At 40.6% G+C, this 14,429-nt stretch overlaps 1 pseudogene; it reads right to left on the bottom strand.

Moving 5' to 3' along the window:
- Positions 1–1,736: 1,736 nt before the first annotated feature.
- Positions 1,737–3,163, bottom strand: LOC103001970 (pre-B-cell leukemia transcription factor 2-like; annotated as a pseudogene).
- Between the last annotated feature and the right edge of the window lie 11,266 nt (positions 3,164–14,429).

The raw sequence follows: 14,429 nt of genomic DNA on the forward strand, positions 1-14,429 counted from the left end.
AAGAGAGGCTGCGATAATGAGAGGCCCGCGCACCGCGATGAAGAGTGGCCCCCGCTTGCCGCAACCAGAGAAAGCCCTCGCACAGAAACGAAGACCCAACACAGCCATAAATAAATTAATTAATTAAAAAATAAATAAATAAAACTGCTTTTTTTTTCTGTGAAACTACAAGTGTACAAGTGAGGAGAGAACTGCCCCCGGCCCATGCTTCCCACCCCCACCCATCACACTCCCAACCTGCCCCCCAGTCCTGCCTGGATCTTTGATGGGAGAAGTTCCCCACTATTATAGTCTTGTAAAATCCTGAGGATATTTGAGGGGTTCAGATAGTAGGGTTCAGGGCCGAGGGTGGGACAGTGGTGATTTTACCTTCCCTCATACCTGGCTCTTTGCAGCCTCCCTCCTCTCTCTCCCCACCCTCTTGATTTTGGACTGAGAAAAAAAAGATACGTCATTTCTGGGGAAATTGAGGGAGATACATACACAGACACCCCAACCCATGTTTAACATAGTTGGCAATAACCCCCTCCCCATTCTTCCCCCTCCAATCTGCAAATGGTAGTTTAAAAAAAAGATTGTAGAAGTGTCACTCACAGGGGAAGGTGACATTTGCTCAAAATTACTGAGTGTAGCCCTGCCCAAGAGTGGTGGGAACAGGGGGAATAGGCTGGCTGAGCAAGCCCTGACTGCTTCCACACCAAATGCAGCAGGAAGCTGCCTGCACAAGCAAAGAACACCTCAGTGACTTTAGCAAAGGAGAGCACCCAAGTGATTTTAGGGGGGGCAGGCGTGGGGCCCTGCTAAATGTACTTCCTGATGGACAGCACTGGATCCAAGCAGGCCTCTACACCAGTTCTATTTGTTCCCCTTTCTCTTATCATGACCCCTTTGGCTATCACCCCTAATATAGGAAAAGCAAGAAATTTTTTTAAAAAATCAACATATTTATAAAAACATCTACTTCCCCAAACTAAATTAAAAATTAAGAACCACCACGAACAACAAAAAACCCTGAAAAAAAAAAAATACAGATGGATCCCAGGGTTACTTTTTCTTTCCTTAAAAAAAAAAAAAGGTTCAACCCCAAAGCCCAGTTAACAATTCCCTAAAGTAGCAGAAACTCCCTCTGAGGTAGATATCTGAGTCAGACACTCTCGTCCACGGAACAATTCTGTTGGTTTAAGATGAGCTGGTATGAAGTAATAAAGCCATGTGGAGGGGCAGGGGCTGGGGAGGCACAGGGGGCGTGGCCCATGTCCTCTGTCCAGAAGTCATGTCCCCATTTTTGGCATCTCTGGTTGGGCAGGGCTGGCATCTCCACAGATCCCAGAGCATATAAGGGGCGGGGGGAGTGGGGGAGCCCAGAGAGAGACAGAGAGAGAGAAAGAGAGAGAAAGAAACAGAATAGCTGTATGTGTGTGTATGAGAGAAAGAGAAGGAGAGGAGAGGAAAGATCTGAAAAATAGGATTCTGGGTGTGTGTGTTTCTGTGTGAGAGAGAAAGGGGGAGAAAAAAAGGAAAAAAGGGGAGACGGACTTCACTCTCCCCTTAAGGGACCCCATCTTCCCTGCCATGTAGTCGTCACCCCCCCCCCACACCCAGCAATGAGAGAGTCTGGCCGGGGAGGGGATGACCGCATTTGCCCTTCTCTATCCTGTGCTTCCCCTGTGTCTGGGTTTTGTCCTCTGGATGCCTGCGTCCTCTTCAAGAGTTGCCTTGTGAGCCCCCCACCCCTGTGGCCGTGAGAGGCGAGATCAGTTGGAAGTGTCAGAATGAACGCTCCCTGGTCCCTCTGTCGGGGACGTCATCGAGGACGGGGTCACAGCCTCCTGCCAGCCACCGTTTGCCCGCATTTCCCGAGGGCTATACACCTGGCCTCCCCCGAGGTTATCCCCGTAGCCCCCGGCCACAACAAGTGTCGGAGTGAGTCCACCTGGGAGGCAGGGTAGGAATCTCCGTTGAGCCCGCCATCCCCAGAAACATGTCACCGGATCCTGAGAGATTGAAAGAGCCCCCAGAGCCTGCGGAGGAAGCGGGTGTCAGGGAGCTGGTGGGGCTGTGGCCTCCCTGGGTGACTGACACAGCAGTCTTGATGGCATAGATGTTTGCCTCCTCTTGGAACTTTCCAATATTTTTCTTATAGCGAATCCGCTTGTTGCCAAACCAGTTGGAGACCTGTGGGGTGTGGGGCAGAAAGGAGGGTCAGGTGGGAACCTGCCCCTCTGTAAACACCTTAGTCAACAGGATGGGAGAGCGCCGTGCCCCCAAAACTCCTGCCCATGCCTCCCCAGTACCTGAGAGACAGTGATTCTGCACTTCTTGGCGGCTCCTCTTTAGCCTCCTCACTAGGATATGGGTTACTCAGGTGGGAGTAGAAATACTCATTCAGGACCTCAGTGACCTGTTTGCTGAAATTACGGCTTTTTCATCTGGCATCCAGGAAGCAGGAACGCAGGATCATGATGGCCTCGCAGGCGCTCTGCTTGAGTTGCATCTGGATGGCGCTGAACTTCCAGTGGGTGACGCTCACCATGCACTCCATCTCCTTGGGTGCCACGGGCCGCGTGCGGCTCTGCTCCCTCAGCAGGTTCATGATGTGGCTTGCGAAATCGTGACATGTCTGCTGATACTTCTCCAGTTCCGAGTGGCAAATGTGGCAAATCTGGGCAAGTTTGCTGCGATCACCAGAGTGTTTGATGGAGGTGTCAGGGGACACACCGCCCCTGGCGGCTGCAGCAGTGGCAGCTGCTGCCGCTGAGCCACCCCCTTTCTCAGGCCCTGCCTCACCCTCTGCCAGAAGCATGTTGTCCAAGCACATCAGCTGTGGGTCCACAGGCTCCTTCTCTTGGGAGCTTCGAGTGCTGAGGCCAGTTTTCTCCTTGATTTCACACAAGACGCTAAAGAGGGCAGGCTTCATTCACTGGTAGTTTAGGGCATGTTTCTTGGCCTGGGCCTCGTCCAGGCTCTGGTCGGTGATGGTCATTATCTGCTACAGAATGTCCCTGATGTCTTGCTTCCCTCAGCCTCTCGGGACCCCACCCCCACCCCCACCAGGGTCTCTGCCACTGGGAGGTTCAGCAGGGCCCCCAGGCTCCCCACCCACTAACCCAAGGCCCCCCTAGCCCCCACCTGGAGGGGGCGGCCCCAGCAGCCGCTTGTCCATAGGTGGGAGGGAGCCCTGAGGCCCCTCCCTGCTCGGCCCCTCCCCCCCACCTGGTTACTACTCCCCCAAACTCACTGGGGCCGCTGCTCTCCCTGCCCCAACCCCTGCCCAGTCTCCTCCCCCTCCCAGCTCTCCCCGGCGTTCACCCGGCCCTGAAGGGAGACCTGGGGTACCATCTGGGCCCCCCACAGGAGACCCCAGCCCCCCAGCAGTGGAGAGAGAGAGTGTGAACATTGCAAAATAATTTAAAAATATAATAAAGATTCTCAGAGAGCTACAAGAGAACATATATAGATATTTAATGATACCAAGAAAACAATACAAATAAAATGAGAACAATAAAGATATAGAAAATATTTTTTAAAAAAGAAGAAGAAGAAGAACTAACCAGAAATTTTGGAGCTGAATAATATGAGTGAACTGAAGAATTCAATACAGAGGTTCAACAACAGACTTGACCAAGCAAAAGAAAGAATCAATGAGTTAGAAGAAAGATCAATTGAAATTATCCAATCAGAGGAGCAAAAAGAGAAAAGAGAATGAAAAGGAACATAGAAAACCAGTGGGAATGATGGACACCATCAAGAGAAACAATGTATGCAATGGAGTCACAGAAGGAGATGTGAGGGAGAAAAGAAATAATGGCTGAGAATTTCCCAAACCTGGGGAAAGATTTGGACATTCAAGTTCATGAGGCTAATAAGTCATCCCAAAATTTCAATCCGAAACAGTCTTCTCCAAGACACACATAATAAACTGTCTAAAATCAAAGACAGAGAATTTTAAAAGTCCAAAGAGAAGAAAAAAATTCTGTCACATAAGAGAACTCACATAAGGAGATCAGCAGATTTGTCAAAAGAAATCTTGCAGACCAGGAGAGAAGGATTGATTACATATTCAAAGTGAAGAAAAAAAGGAAGGAAGGAAGGAAGGGAGAAAAGTAAAGAAAAAAATAAAGGAAACTGCCAACCAAGAATACCTTACTCGGGCTTCCCTGGTGGTGCAGTGGTTGAGAATCTGCCTGCCAATGCAGGGGACACAGGTTCGAGCCCTGGTCTGGGAAGATCCCACATGCTGCGGAGCAACTGGGCCCGTGAGCCACAATTACTGAGCCTGCGCATCTGGAGCCTGTGCTCCGCAACAAGAGAGGCCGCAATAGTGAGAGGCCCACGCACCGCGATGAAGAGTGGCCCCCGCTTGCCACAACTGGAGAAAGCCCTCACACAGAAACGAAGACCCAACACAGCCATAAATAAATAAAAATTTTTTAAAAAAATTAAAAATAAAAAAGAATACCTTACTCTACAAAGTTGTCATTCAGAAATGATCGAGAGATAAAGAATTTCCCTAACAAACAAAATTTGATGGAGATCATTACCATTAGACATGCTTTACAAAAACTTCTGATAAGAGGTCTCCAAGCCAAAATGAAAAGAAACTAATTGCTAACATAAAACATATGAAAATATAACACACACACTAGGTATAGGTAAAGTTAAGCATATAGCCAGATTCAGAATCCCCTAATACTATAATACAGTGGTGTGTTAACTACTTTAATCTAGTAAAAGGACGAAAGTATTAAAAATAGCTATAAGTACAATTGTCAATGAATACACAATACAAAAACAGGTAAATTGTGACATCAAACACAAAATGTATGTGGGGAGGAGGATAAGGGTAGAGTTTTGTATGCAATCAAAGTTAATTAGTATTAGCATAAAATACACTGAGATATATATATATGATGTTTTATGTAAAACTCTGGGTAACCACAGAGCAAAAGCCTACAATAGATCCATAATAAATAAAAAGAAGGGAATCAGAGCATACCACAATGGAAAATATGCAATATGTAAAGACAGCAAGAGAGAAGAAAGGAGTAAGAGAAGTACAAAACAGCCAGAAAACAATTAATAAGATGGCATTAATGAGTCCTACCTATCAATAATTACTCTAAAGGTAAATGGATTGAACTCTGTAATCAAAAAACATAGACTAACTGCATTGATAAATAAAACAAGACCCAAGTATAGCTGCCTACAAGAGACTCACTTCAGCTTTAAGGACACACATAGGCTCAAAGTGAAGGATGGAAAAAGATATTCCATGGCAACTGGAAACCAAAAGAGAGCAGAGGCCGCTATAATTATATTAGACAAAGTAGACTTTAAGTCAAAAGCTGTAGCAAGAGAGAAAAAAGGTCATTAAATATTGATTAAGGGGTCAATTTATCAAGAGGATATAATACTCATAAATATATAAGTACTCAACATCAGAGCCCCTAAATATATTAAGATCAATGGATTCATTATCCAGACAGGGAACCAGTAAGGAAACAGCAGATTTGAACAACATTGTAAACCAAATTGATTGCACAGACATATACAGAATTTTTCAACTAACAGCAACAGAGTAGCAAATTTTCTCAAATACACACAGAACATTTTCTAAAATAAACCATATATTAAACTACAAAACATATCAACAAATTCAAGAATATAGAAATAATGTAAAATATGTTTTGGACCACAATGACAGGAAAGTAGAAAACAACAGGAAGAAAACTGGAAAATTCACAAATATGTGGAATCTAAACAACATGCTACTGAACAACCAATCAACAGAGAAATCAAAAGAGATTTTAAAATATCTTCAGAGAAACTAAAGTGGAAACACACATACTAACAGTATGGAATGCAGCAAAAGCAGTTGTAAGAGGGAAATTTATAGTGATAAATGCATACATTAAGAAAAAAGAAACATCTCAAAGAAGCAACCTAACGTTACTCTTCAAAGAACTAGAAGTGAAGAACAAACTAAACCTAAAGCTAGCAGAGAGAGGAAAAAACAAAGATTAGAGCAGAAATAAATGAAATAGAGAGTAGGAAAACAATAGAAAACATTAACAAAACTAAGAGTTGGTTCTTCGAAAAGATGAACAAAAATGATAAACAAACCTTCAGCTAGACTAACCAAGAAAGAAAGAGGTAACACTCAAATAAATAAAATTAGATAGGAGAGAGGAGATATTAAAACTGATCCCACAAAATACAAAGGATCATAAGAGACCAGTATGAACCATTATATGCCAAAGAAATTGGATGACCTAGGAGAAGTGGATAAATTCATAGAAGCATACAAAGAAGAAATGGATAAATTCACAGAAGTATAAAACCTACCAAGATTGAATCATGAAAAAATAGTAAATTGGAAGAAATCAATAATGCATAAGGAGATTGAATCAGTAATTAAAAACATCCCCCCCAAAAAGGCCAAGAACAGATGTTTACCTTTTTTTTTTTTTTTTTTTGGCCATGCTGCGAAGCATGCAGGATCTTAGTTCCCTGACCAGGGATTGAACCCGTGCCCACTGCAGTGGAAGGGTGGAGTCCTAACCACTGTACCACCAGGGAATTTCCAACAGATGTTTTCATTGATGAATTCTTCCAAATATTTAAAGAAGAAATAATGCCAATCCTTTTTATATTTTTTTAATTTTTTTTTCCTGCTTGGATCTGCTTATCCTTTTTAAACTCTTCCAAAAAACTGAAGAAGGCACACTTTGAAAATAATTTTACATGGCCAGAATTAACCTGATACCAAAGCTATGTAAGAACACTACAAGAAAAAAAGTTACAAGCCAATGTCCCTTTGAATATAAATTAAAAATTCTCAATAAATTTAACCAACTGAATTCAACACCACATTAAAAGGATTCAACACTATAATCAAGTGAGTTTAATCCCTAGGATGCAAGGATGGTTCAACATATGCAATCAATATTGTGATACACCACATAAATAGAATGAAAGATAAAAATCATATGATCATCTCAATAGATGCAGAAAAAGTGTCTGACAAAATTCAATATCCTTACATTTAAAAAACTCTCAAAAAATTGGGTATAGAAGGAACATTCCTCAACATAATGTAGACCATATATGAGAAGCCCATAGTTAACATCACACTCAATGGTGAAAGGTTGAAAGCTTTTCCTCTAAGATCAGGAGTGAGACAAGTGTGTCCACCCTTACCATTCTTATTCCACATAGTACTGGCAGTCCCATCCAGAGCAAGTAAGAAGAAAGAGAGAAAGAGAGAAAGAGAGAGAAAGAAAGAAAGAAAGAAAGAAAGAAAGGAAGGAAGGAAGGAAGAAAGGATGGAAGGATGGAAGGAAGGGAAGGAGGAGGAAATAAAGAAAGAGAGAGAGGGGAAGAAAAGCATCCAAATTAGAGAGGAAGAATTAAAATTGTTTCTGCAGATGACATGATGCTATATGTAGAAAACCCTAACACTCCACCAAGATAAAAACCATTAGAATTAATAAAAGAATTCAGTAAAGTTGCAGGAGACAAAATCAACATACAGAAATCATTTGCATTTCTATACATTAACAATGAAACATCTGGGGAAAAAATCAAGAACATAATCTCATTAAAATTGTATCAAGGACTTCCCTGGTGGTGCAGTGGTTAAGAATCTGCCTGCCAACACAGGGGACATGGGTTCGAGCCCTGGCCTGGGAAGATTCCACATGCTGCGGAGCAACTAAGCCTGTGCGCCACAACTACTGAGCCTACTCTCTAGAGCCCACGAGCCACAACTACTGAGCCTGCGTGCCACAACTACTGAAGCCCACGTACCTGGGGGCCCATGCTCCACAACAAGAGAAGCCACTGCAATGAGAAGCCCATTTACCGCAACAAAGAGCTAGCCCCCACTCACTGCAACTAGAGAAAAGCTCACGCGCAGCAAAGAAGACCCAATACAGCCAAAAATAAATAAATTTATTTTTTAAAATTGTATCAAAAACAATAAAATACTTAAGAATAAATTTAACCAAAGAGGTGAAAAATCTTATAAAAAGTATAAGACTGATGAAAGAAATTGAAAAAGACACAAATAAATGGAAATCTATACAATGTTCATGAATTAGAAGAATTAATACTGTTAAAATTCCATACTACCCAAAGCCATCTATAGAGTCAAGGCAATTCCTATCAAGACCAATGGCATTTTTGACAGTAATGAAAAAAAAATACTAAAATTTGTGTCAAACCACAAAAGACCTCAAATAGCCAAAGCAATCTGGAAAAAACAGACAAACATAACCTGGATTTGTGATTTCTAAATATACTACATAGCTGTAGTAACCAAACAGTAGAGAAATGATATGAAAATAGACACATAGATCAATAAAACAGAATGAGAGCTCAGAAATAAACCCAAGCATATACAGTCAACTAATGTTTGACTAGGAAGCCAAGAATATTCAATGGGGAAAGATAGTCTTTCCAATCAATGGTGCTGGGAAAACTGGATATTTACATACAGTAGAATGAAACTAGACCCCTGTCTTACACCACTCACAAAAATTAACTCAAAATACACTAAAGACTTAAATTCCTTTAGGCTCTGAGACCATAAAACTTCTAGGAAAAAGTATAGGAAAAAAGCTCCTTGACATAGGTATTGTCAATGAGTTTTTGGATATGACACCTAAAGCACAAGCAACAAAATCAAAATAAACAATGGGACTACATCAAACTAAAAAGCTCCTGTAGAGCAAAAGAAACAATTCACAAAATAAAAAGACAACCTACAGAATGGAAAAAATACTTGCAAATCATATACCTGACAAGTGGCTAATATCCAAAATATGTGAGAAACTCATGAATCAATGGCAAAAAAAAAAAACCCACAAAAAAACCAAAAATAATATGATTGTAAAATGGGTAAAGGATGTAAATACACATTTTTCCAAAGAGTATATACAAATAACCAGTAGTTATATGAAAAGGTGTTCAACATCACTAACCATCAAGAAAATGCAAATCAAAACCATGAGCTATCACCTCACACCTCTTACAATGGCTATTTCAAAAAAAGACAAGAGATAAAAATTGTTGGCAAAGATGTGGACAAAAGGGAAACCTTGTACACTGTTGGTGAGAATTTAAATAGGTACAGCCTCTATGGAAAACAATATGGAGGTTCCTCAAAAAATTAAAAATAGAACTACTATGTAATCCAGAAATTCCACTTCAAGTATTTATCTTAAATAATGAAATCATGATCTTGGAGAGATATCTGCACTCCTATCATTTTGCAGCATTATTTACAATAGCCAAGATGTGGAAACAACCTAAGTGTTCATTGACAATTATAAGGATAAAGAAAATGTGATAAATATTTGATGTATAGATTTATAGATATATCTATAGATAAAGATGTAGGTTTAAGTCTATATACAGGCATAGATATTATAGATGTAGATATAGATACACACAATGGAATAATTCTTCAGCCATAAAAATGTAGGAAATTCTGTCTCTTGGGACAACATGGATGGACCTTCAGGACATTATGCTCAATGAAATAAGTAAGACAGAGAAAAACAAATACTGTTTGACCTCATTATATGTGGAATCTAAAATACCAAACTCATAGAAACAGAGAATAAATTGGTGGCTGCCTGGGCAGGGGTGGGGGTGGGAGGAATGCATGAAGGTGGTCAAAGGGTACAAACTTCTACTTATAATATGAATAAGCTCTGGGAATGGAATGTACATGTGACTGTAGGTGATAATACTGGATTGTGTACTTGATCATTACTAATAAAGTCAATCTTAAAAGTCCTCATAACACACATACAAAAAGTAACTATGTGATGTGATATATGTGTTAACTGACTTAATGATGGTAATCATTTCATAATACATATTTCTTTTTTTAATATTTTAATTTTGTTGGAGTATAGTTGATTTACAATGTTGTGTTAGCTTCAGGTGTACAGCAAAGTGATTCAGTTATACATATACATATACTCATTCTTTTTTAGATTCTTTTCTCATATAGGTTATCACAGAATATTGAGTAGAGTTCCCTGTGCTATACAGTAGGTCTGTGTTGGTTATCCATCTTATATACAGCAGTGTGTGTGTGTGTTAATCCCAAGCTCCTGATTTATCCCTCCCCCCAAACATTTTCCCTTTGGTAACCATAAGTTTGTTTTTGATATCTGTAAGTCTGTTTCTGTTTTGTAAATAAGTTCATTTTTATCTTTTTTTTAAGAATTAGATTCCACATATGAGTGATATCACATGATATTTGTCTATATCTGTCTGATTTACTGCACTTAGTATGATAATCTCTAGGTCCATCCATGTTGTTGCAGATGGCATTATTTCATTCTTTTTTATGGCTGAGTAATATTCCATTGTATATATGTACCATATCTTCTTTATCCTTTCCTCTGTCAGTGGACATTAAGGTTGTTTCCATGTCTTGGCTATTGTAAATAGTGCTGAAATGAACATTGGGGTACATGTATACTTTCAGATTATGGTTTTCTCCAGATATATGCCCGGGAGTGGGATTGCTGGATCATTTGGTAGTTCTAATTTTAGTTTTTAAAGGAACCTCCATACTGTTCTCCATAGTGGTTGCACTAATTTACATTCCCACCAACAGTACAGGAGGGTTCTATTTTCTCCGCACCCTCTCCAGCATTGTTTGTAGACTTTTTGATGATGGCTATTCTTACTGATGTGTGGTGATACCTCATTGTAGTTTTGATTTGCGTTTCTCTGATAATTAGTGATGTTGATAATTACATTTTTTCATGTGCTTTTTGGCCATCTGTACGACTTCCTCAGAGAATATATATATATATTTCAAAGCATCACATTGTACACCTTACACTTATACCATATCTTATGGCAATTATACCCAATAAAGCTAGAAAAAAATAGAAAAAACTATGTATATAGACTAAAACTTTTGCAAATGCAAGGAAAAACTGACAGTGGAATAATAGTAATGGAGCTTGGAATATATTTCTCAGCCTTTAATACTTGAAATAAACAATTTAAATAAATTACATTACATAAAAGTGACATATACTAGACATGTATGCATACAAGAGTTTATATATTAGGCTTTACTGTCAATACTATAAATTCTAAACTTTAAATAACTTCATTTCTAGAACGCATGGTCTCAGCTTAAAATTTATTTCTTTAGGGACACGTTTTCTGCTTCTCCCATCTCGATTAAGTAACCCTACTGGTGTCCCGATTGATGGCACTTACCAGAGTTTATTATAAATTCTTGTTCTGGTGCCCAGCTTCACTAGACTATAAGCTTTATGGGCCAGGGAACTTCATTCATCACCATTAGTGCCTCAGCATCTGGTGAACTGCAAAGGGTATGGATTTAATACCCCACAAGACCCTCTTTAAATCAATAAATATTGTGGAATGAAAGTCTAAATAAATTCCAAAAAGAAGGTATGGAAATGATGTAATTTAGCATGTTTTTTTATGTGGCATTCAAATCAGTGAGAAAAGAAAAAGACATACTGCAAGAATGATATATGAAAAAATAAAATTAGAATTTCATATTGGATATAAAATAACTTACACAGTTATTTAGTATTGACATATATTTAAATATATTCATAAAATTATTAAAGATTAAATAATTTATTTAAACTTGAAGTGGAGAAGAACATTCTTAATAAGGCTCTGAAAGCAAAAACAAAAAAAAAGGGAAATTTTAATAGACAATTAATATTATTAGAAACTTGCATGAAACTAAAAACAAAGGAAAGATAAAATTAAAATAATAAACTGAAGGACATCTCTTCGGCTTATAGATGGAATAATTCAATAAGGACAAGGACTTGCACCCAAACTGCTTGGGTTCAATTCTTGCCTCTACTTCTTATACCTGTCTCACCTTGGGCAAGTGACTTAACTTTGCTTTGCCTCAGTGATCTGTTTCGGGAGGTAAAAAATATATTCTTCCTTATAGGATTGCTGTGCACTCAAATGAGTTCATATAAGTGAATGCAGTATAGGTATCTGGTGGTGTAGTTGTAGTAGATAGTAGTAGTAGTAGTACAAAGAGCTTCAATATAAATCATGACAAAAATGACAAACATCACAAGTTTAAAAGGACAAATGTCATGAGCAAGTAATTCACAAATGAAGGATTAAATTGGCTAATATACGCCAGTTTTTGCCTACAAAACTGGCTAAGATTTTAAAACTTCATAAGAAGACAAAGTTGGTGAGGGTATGTGGAAACTAACATTCTCGTACAATATTTGTGGAACTAAAATGCATTGCAAACGTTTCTGGCAGGCATTAATCTCTATGTATCAAAAGCCTTAAAGGTACTCATAGCCTATAAAGCAGCAACTCCACATAAAATGTGATTAAGAGAAACAATCATGGATGGTCCTTACATTTAAATACAGGGAAGTTCAGAGCAACTTTTTTCAAAATAGCAAAAAGGTTGAAAACAACTAAATGCCCAATACAGATGGTTAGGTGAGTATATTGCATTTCATTCATATAGTAAAATAACTGAAGACAATTAAAAATTTCAATACTATCCCTGTGATATCCTGTGTTTCTTAATTCTACAATAAAACATTTTAGTGTGTTAAAGCATAGTTAATGATATAGAAAAATGTCCAAAATATATTATTGATTGTAAAAACAGGTTACAAAATCATATATACCAAATTATCTAATCTTGAGGGTCTACATTTTTGTGTATAATGGCATAAATAGCGTTTGAGGGATAATTTGATGCCAATGCCCATCATGAATTTCAAGGTGGAGACTCCTGTAATGTGTGCCCAGCTCAGAAATCATCAGATGCTCACAAAGGCCAAGACCACTGTTTTACAAGGAGCAAGTGTCCAACGTCGTATGAAGTAGAAGAATAAAATTTTAGTAGGATAACTCTGAAAGGTGTTGTTTCATGGAAAATGAAAATAGTGCTTGCTTTGGTGAAAAGTTCTTGCTTCTTATAAAACTACTGAGGAAATTTCCTCCAGTTTTCCTAGTAAGAGGAGGGGGCCTTGTATCAGAACATCCATTATCTCTCCCCCTCATAGGACCAAAACCCACGTCTGCACTTCAGAGCCGCCAGGAGGAGAATCTTCACTAGCATCTGCCCAGCACTGGGGGAGCAGAGACTAGGAGGGAGGGGGCTTCCCACGGAGAGCTGTGGGACCAGAAGCTGAGGTCTAGGGGGCGACAGTGAGCACTGAGAGGAGACAGGGCTGTACTGAGTCTCAGCCAGACCAACACCCAAATCTGAAAGAGCCGCCTCCTCCAGGCTGAGGACTAGATTTTCTGCATCCCATCCCTGATGCCTGTCATCCTCTCACTCAGTGGAAACCAGCCCCCAGGGAGGGACAGAAGATGGCATGAGAGAGAGAAAATGCACCCTACAGAATTCACAGCAGATCCTAGGGAGGGGAAAGGACCATCCCAGGACCCCAGCACAGCAGGAGACAATTCACAGGGACTGGGGCAGGGACTCGGAAACATTATATAACTGGTGCTGTGCATCAACTAATCTCTATAAACAACAAGAGGTACCCACTCCTGGCTGCAGGTTCCTCTTCTCCACAAGGGACACCTGGTGGGAACAGGGGAGGCCAGGAGGCAAAGCCTGTCACAGAGCCCAGTGCTGGGCAAGCACTGCAACGAGCAGAGGGGAGGCCCTGGGGTTGGAGGAGAGGAGCCAGAGAGAAGCAGGCAGGTGCACGAGTATCTATGATCTGGTTACATGCAGCTGACAGAACACCCAGCCGTGTGGGCACCCTGTGTGTTTCACAGACCAACTGACTCAGTCCCTCCTCAGCAGCCCTGTTCCTCTCACACAGACAGGCTTCACGCTCTCCACACACACACACACACACACACACACACACACACACACACACACACACACACACACAAGCACAGAGCCTAAAGGGGCATAAACGCATACAACATGGGAATCCCAGGGGCAGTGTCTACACAGCAGGCAAATGGAGTGTATGGGAAACAGCCCAGAGTTCCAGCTGAGGTCAATCGCTGGAACTTCCACACACTGGGAGCCCCTGGGACTCATAGAGGCTCCCTGAAAACAAGGGAGGCAGTGGAGAGGACCGAAGCTGACCCACCTCAGTCCAGATCAAGCATCATTTCTCTGTAAAACCTGTTGCTACGGTCAGTCGACCCTCCCCAGGAGAGGAACCAATAGTCACAGTCAGCGTGGTTCCTTTTTGGTCAGAAACACAGGGTCTACACCGAGGCTTCGGCTCCAGAACTCCAGAGACCTTTCCCTTTCCCAAGGAGTCCACTCCCTTGCTGTTAACCCCAGGAAAGAGGGGCAGCTCTTACCTTGCCCACTCAACAGAGTGCTGAGAAGGAGGAAACTGAGCCCCTGAAGGGAGAGGCGTCCGTTCAGAGCC

The sequence above is a fragment of the Balaenoptera acutorostrata genome, chromosome 11 (genome assembly GCF_949987535.1).
Source record: "Balaenoptera acutorostrata chromosome 11, mBalAcu1.1, whole genome shotgun sequence".
NCBI classification, from domain to species: Eukaryota; Metazoa; Chordata; class Mammalia; order Artiodactyla; family Balaenopteridae; genus Balaenoptera; species Balaenoptera acutorostrata.